The sequence below is a fragment of the Thunnus maccoyii genome, chromosome 20 (genome assembly GCF_910596095.1).
Source record: "Thunnus maccoyii chromosome 20, fThuMac1.1, whole genome shotgun sequence".
NCBI classification, from domain to species: Eukaryota; Metazoa; Chordata; class Actinopteri; order Scombriformes; family Scombridae; genus Thunnus; species Thunnus maccoyii.
The window spans coordinates 25,193,132-25,200,091 of NC_056552.1; the positions used below are offsets into that span (position 1 = coordinate 25,193,132).

At 38.1% G+C, this 6,960-nt stretch overlaps 1 long non-coding RNA gene across 1 annotated transcript; it reads left to right on the plus strand.

Moving 5' to 3' along the window:
* The first annotated feature begins 3,821 nt into the window (after positions 1-3,821).
* Positions 3,822-6,577, plus strand: LOC121886491. Its single transcript, XR_006092755.1, has 3 exons — positions 3,822-4,312; positions 4,654-4,686; positions 4,934-6,577. It is a non-coding gene; the product is annotated as an uncharacterized LOC121886491 (long non-coding RNA).
* Positions 6,578-6,960: the final 383 nt, after the last annotated feature.

The following is a 6,960-nucleotide window of genomic DNA, read 5'->3' on the forward strand; positions in this document are numbered from 1 at the left end:
TAGTTGTTGATATATTTCAGTCTGGACCGAGTAGTGGACCAACCGACAAACCGCCAGACCAACATTGCCATCCCTGGAGCCATGCCGCTGGCATGGTTAAAAAGACCAGCTATACATTGCTTTTTTTCTGTACTTGACTTGAAAAGTACATTTTGTGATCAGAGTTTATAGAGTCTGCTTAGATCCTACCAGTTGTAAAATACACTGACACAATGAGACCTGCACCAACACAATGAGACTCTAGCCTGACTCAGATCCCAGGTTGGGTCTTGGATACTAGAGTCCACTTGTACAGACCTCCAGTGCTTGTCCCATCTAATTTATTTTTTAGCAATGTCACCGTTTTCCCTTATTTGTTGTATTGTATTTATTGGGACAATGTACAGTTATAAACATAAACGTTAACATTTAATACACTGCACCAGAGTTAGCTTAAACTAATTTTCATCTGCAGTCCCTTACAATTAAAACATATAACAGCACAATGACAAACAGTACAAAGCACAAAACACACAGGACACATTATACAAAATACAAAGCTACACACAATAACACATCACACACACCCACAATGTCAACTAGAAATTAATAATGTAAGCATGTCAAATTAAAAGATTATTTGAGAAGCAATTAACTTGAGTACAATGTTATTATTAGAAATAGCAATCATGGTCAAAATTATGAAAATAAGGAGCAAGTTGAGCAAATTTTCCTTCAGTAGATTAAGGGTTAGGGTCTAGGTTAGGGTTAGGGTTAGGGTCTGGGTTAGAGTCAGGGTCTCCGTTTACTGTCTCAACCAATGGACCTAATTCATCCCTTTGTCCATATGTGGCATTCTGTACTTTTTCTTCTTCTATGTATGTACAGTATTTACTGTATATACACAAAAAATAAGTCTTACTGTAGATTCATCATCCTTGCATACATAAGGGCAACTATTTATAATTATTGCCAGACTGACCTTGAGTCAGGACCCTTGATAAAACTTGTTAACTGAAATAATGTTAATTCAGCCCTGAAATGTATAAATTATTGACACCTAAGCTTTTATTTTGTTGAAATCACAAAAAAAACAAAGGAAAAAATCTGCTGATGAGAATATTTACAGACAGATTACAAACAAATTAACTTGCTTCAAGAGTGTTTTGAATCTGAAAACTTAGTGAGAACAAGTAGAATCATCTCACCTGGCTGATATAATAATTTCATGTTTAAGAAAAATAAAGTTTTGAAAACTGAATTTGAGACCAAATGACTTGTTAAGATGGTAGTGTTTTGCAGTGATATGTGAGAAATTCTATTAAATCACAGACTATTTCCTTGTTATCACCAGATGGTGGGCTCCCCTGCCGATTCCATCTATTACTTTTAAATGAGAGAATGTATATTGTATTACAAATGACTTAATGGATACAAGTGGCAAGCCAGACAGATGAAATTGGAGTGTCTGTTATCAGGGAGAAACAGGCGAACACACTGTTGGAGAACTGAGACGATGCTCTTTGCAAGCAAATAGTATGAGCACTGCTGGAGAGTCCATCTGAGTTTTACATACATGTGGGTGACATAGTGGACTTGCTGTCCTGTGTTCTAATATGAGCTTGTTATTCTTTGTGCTTCAAAGGTCTTTAAAAAAAAAAAATTCAATCAATCTTTGCTCAGTTGCTGTGCTACAAGCGCTATTTGCTACAACAGTCATAGCTGCTCTGGAGCAAGGAGTGAAAATAAAGCTGGAACAATTCATTGAATAATTATTTGATCATCAGAAATTTACTGACAACTATTTTGATTATGGACAAATAGTCATTTTTCCAGTAATAATGCCAAAATGTCCCTGTCAAATGTGACTATTTGATGCTTTTGTTTGTCATATATGATGATAATAAAGAGAATATTAAAGCTGCAACCAGCGTTGGTCAGCGTTTAAAAATGAGGGATATTTCTTACAAGTGTGGTGTGCTTTTATTTTGAGAGTTTGATTGACAGGATGAGAATTTTCTGCAGGGTGAGACGTGTCTGTCTTGCTCACACCTGTGGCATCAAAATCATGCAAGTTTTGGGCCCTTTCACTTGAATTTCAATTACTAAATTGAAAACTCTTGATGAGTTTGTGTGTAAAACAAATTAATTTCCTAATTTTCATCAAGTCTATTTTTAGAAAAGTAAAGACTTTTAACTCACATGACCTGGTCAAAGCTTGATTGAAATGTGTAGTGTCAGGTGTGTAGAGACAATAAGTAACTGCAGCTGGACATAGAAAAATACTCATATATTTGAATGGAGAGTGTGAGCGAACCCTCATCTTTTTGAACATTTACTACTTCCACATAGTTTTAGATACAGACTTCATTTGAACTTTAAATGAGTCACGAGACTTTGACCTACAAATCTTGAATTTACATGTTTTTTCTATCTTTTACTATTTTTGAGATATTAGAGTGTGAGTTTTAGAGTCTTTTCTTGCTCCTCCTGTGATTTTATAATGAGTGTGTATTGCGGAATGTTTCACGGCACTGAGGGAGTGACATCACCAGGAGCAGTTGGAGAGGAGTACTCTTCTTGTGAAATCTCCAAATCTTACATTAAAAATCATATATTTTAATAGGAAATTTTGTGGCGAATCCACTGATACAGGTTTGAAAGTGGTCAGACTTATAGTTTAGATGTCAGAAGCCTCTGTTTGACATATAGTTCATGCCCATAGATTGCCTCCCCATTGTTTTACATTGTAAGGGTGATGTGGCAATGCAACTTTCAGGGTTTATATAATCCAAATTGTTTGAGTTATTACGTTTTTAACAACTTTTTTTCAGCATAGTGTCATAAGTCACCTATTTAAGTTTGAAGCCGATACCATTAACGCCCTCGGAGGAGATAGCGTTTATCTGTAAGTTTGTCTGGAAGTTTATCTGTAAATCTGAGACCATTTCATCTCATTTCATCACAGTCTGTCAAAGAACGAAGAATGAAGGCCATCCTTCACGCACAACTACCGTCCACCACTACAGTCTACAACAGACATCTTACTGTTTACTACCTCTGGACATTGTTTTTGTTCAAATGATGAACAGAGGAGATAACCCAAGACGTCAGGGCAGATTTGCTGATGCTGCACCACATCAGCGTCCTAATCAGCGCCAGGATCAGCGTCCAGATCAGCGTCCGAACCGGCAGAGATCACCGGCTGGAAGGCCTCCCTGCCGCAACTGCGGACATCTGCAAAGTCGCCTCAACATTGCTTACAGGCAGACTGCTGAATGGAACGACTGGCCCCAAACTGTAAACCAGAGGTTTCATGCCAGTAATGCGACCATAAGAAGGCTTGAGGAACGTCTGGAGTCCAAGGAGAGGGAACTCACAGAGGTGCTCCAGAAGAGCAGAGAGGACATCTCTGAGAGAGATTCACTCATCTCCTCCCTCAGAGAAATTGTCCAAAATAAGAGCATGCAGGCCGACACCTTCGAACGCTTCTGGAAGGAGGAGCGTATCAAGGTCACAGCCAGATGTCAGGCAGAAAAAGCCGTTAGCTTCTGCCCAGCTGAGAGAGGAGACACTTCTACACAGCCAGAAGACGGAACAGAAAAAACACGAAAACGAGGGGAAGAAAGATGAGAAACCACAAGAAAATGGGGAAGAAAGAAGAGAAACAAGAAGAAATTGAGGGGAAGACAGAAGAGAAACCACAAGAAAATGAGGACAAGAAACAAAAGAAAGCAAGACAAAAACGGGAGAAGGAGGAAAAGAAACAAGGAGCAAAAGAAGAGAAGAAGAAACAAAAAGAGGAGAAAATGGAAAAAAGAAAAAGAGGAGAAGATGGAAAAGAAAAAACAAGAAAAAGAAGAGAAGATGGCACAGAAACAGAAAGAAAACAAGGAGAAGAAAACAGGTTTTTGGAGCTGGATACGCAAGAAGAAGAGCGACAGCGACAGAAAGGTGCACTGATTTCTATGTAAAAGACTCGGGATGGTGATGTTTATGCACGCTCCAGAGTGCCTTGCCTCTCTCCCGCCCCCCCTACAGTGCCAACAGGGTCTAACACTAGCTAACGTTAGCTTAGAAATGGAGTCTGCTAAAAGTCAACAAAGGACCGGCACCCACCACAACACAGAGTTCAATAAAAGTCGACCTCAGCACAACAACAACAACAACAAAAAAGTTTTATCTATTGAAGCCCATCTGGCCAAACGGCAATGTGACTGATGTCAAGGGAAAACTAGAGTCAACATCGGCTCTGCATTCGAGACATAGAGGGACTTTCATTGATTTTGGGGATCAAAACTGACACGGAGCTGGCCTTCTTCCTATTGGACAGGTAAGCTAATGTTACTGTAAAGAATGTGAAATATATTGTGACATTGTGGGTTTAGCTGGCTAATGTTAGCTAACATTAGCTTGCTTGCTAACGTGGACAAATTGCTATCTAGCTAACGTAAAGTACTGTCTTGAGTGGATAACGTCAGCTAATTCATCAAGACTCCCGGGGCTGATCTGGCTGGTAAATTGGCTAGCTTGCTGTTTGCAAATTACTTTATAAGCTAACATTTCAAAACAACCAACATATCCAAGTAGCTAAGTTACAGCTAGCTTGCTAACCTTAGCTTGCTTGCTCACTAATGTTATCAGCATTCTAAATATGACTGTATTTTTTCCCAGCTATCAGAAGACTAATAACTACTATGACACCAAGTAAGTGACCAGGTTTTTTGCACCATCCAGCAACAGCAATTCAATTTCTAATTTTGAAGATGAGTCACTGCCATTGTCAACATTACCAATATGTACACACAACAGTGTAAAAAATTATAATATCAGATCACATGAAATGCCCATAATTTGTCTGCTCATGATATTCCATTCGATAGCTGGATTATGTGTATAGTCCTGCTGCGCACACACAGGATTCATTGGTGACACTGAAATGTTTTCTCAACAGGAAAGATTTTCTAATGGCAGGAGTTTGACCACTGGCTGAGGACTAAGCTTTGGAGGTTTTACAAGAAAAGTAGATGTGTCTTATAATGACTAGACAGAACCCCTATGTAGCCAAAATGAATCCCCTTTTGTGATTCTAAATGGTCCCATTGTCTTTATGTATTATGTTATATGGACTCTTACTTGTTTTGTGTGTCGCATCAATTGTTGTTGATTGTTGGTCGAATAAAACACAACTTTTGGATATGTTAACTTACTGTAGATTTTGGGAAATTGTGATGGGCATTTTTCATTTTCTTTTCTGACATCTTATAGACAAAATGACTAATGGATTAATTGAGAAAATTGGCAGATGAAGCAGTAACGAAAATAATTGTTTGTTGCAGCCATAAATGCAAATACTTGAGTTAAAGCTCAGAGGACAGAGGTAAAGAAAGTTTTTCTGTAAATAATTTAATTTCTTTAACCTCATATAGAAATAACAAAGAGAGCATCAAGTATTATGTATAACATACATTTACAAAATTCAAGTCAAAACATAACAGTACAAAATATCACTCATCTCAACATTAAAAAGGTCATGATCTTATTATAAAATGTATCCCAAGATTTCATGGAATTCCCATGAACATTATTGATGTTTGATAAAATAGTCTCAACTCAAGGTGTACTTTCTTATTCCAGAGCTTTCAACCATGTCAATTCCCCATCAGCAGAAGGAATTTGCTCCATTGTCATTTCACTGAATTCTACATGAATGTATAACGTACTAAAAGTGCCCAGAATAATGGAACGTTTGGACATCTACAGTTCCATGACAATTTAGCAAACTCCATCTGCTGATGAAGACTGTAGATCAAAAGCTCCAGATTACGGGTAAGTGCATATTGTGTTGGGATTGTTTCTTCAACTGCTCTTTATGAAATCAAGAATAAATTGTCAAACCTAATTGTTGCTATTATGTCACAATACATAACAATCAGTCTACTTCACATCTGGAGATACAGGGCTTCTCCACAGCCCAAATCTCTATGGCCTACTACTAATAAGACATACCAACTTTTGGACCCAACTATTTCTCAGCATTATACAAATGCTTTTCTCAGAATCAATGAACAGGAATGCCTGCCCACATAATTTGTATAAATGTTTGAGCTTTTTGTAAACTGTCCTGAGCTTTTTGATCCATATAAGCGATGTATCACTGTAATTGTGATTATATAAGCGGATGCCACTGTATAATGTTAGTGTTATATAGCCTATCCTCTTGTCTTTTCCTCACTTAAACCTAAGGTTAGCTAACGTTAAGCAAGTAACAAATGAGTAACAACTTGATAGCTCGCTACATTGACCATCATTTGCCACAAATTCATATTGGAGCTTGTTATCCTCACGCTGTAACTACTTACTGTTTCACTCTGTATATTATGTTTATCTTGGTAAAGTTTTAGCCAACATCTTGTCATAACTTCAGTGGTTTCCGACTGCCGTCACAGTCTCGACCAAAGATGGTACAGGAATTACGGAGCGGGCAGCAGAGCCAATGGAAATGCTGGATTAGAGCAGCAGCAGTAGCCTCTCCCAGGTCCTAGTGCCCGGCGACTTAGGTACATTGTGAATTTGGAGACGCAATGGCACAATTTCGATTGATTTTAATGAAAAATGAATGAGAAAAAACTATTGATGATTTAAACTAATAATGTACATTTATTGTGGGGGGGCTAAAGAAATTTATGGGGGGCTAAAGCCCCCCTAAAATAGGCCTAGCAACACCCCTGAATCAACCTGACCATCAATATACCTAAAGTTTGAACTAAATCAGACCCTTCAGCACCGGCATTGACTACCAAAAAGGCCAGCAGCTATCATAATCTAGTTCACATGGATTTGAACTGAATAATTTTTACAGGGTTAATTGTGAAATAAACGATCAATCAATCAGTCAATCAACACCTTTATTGGCTGAGCTAGATGGCATATTAATTTAAGGACAGTGTAACAGGAGAAGCCTCAGCAAAATAGGGTTTG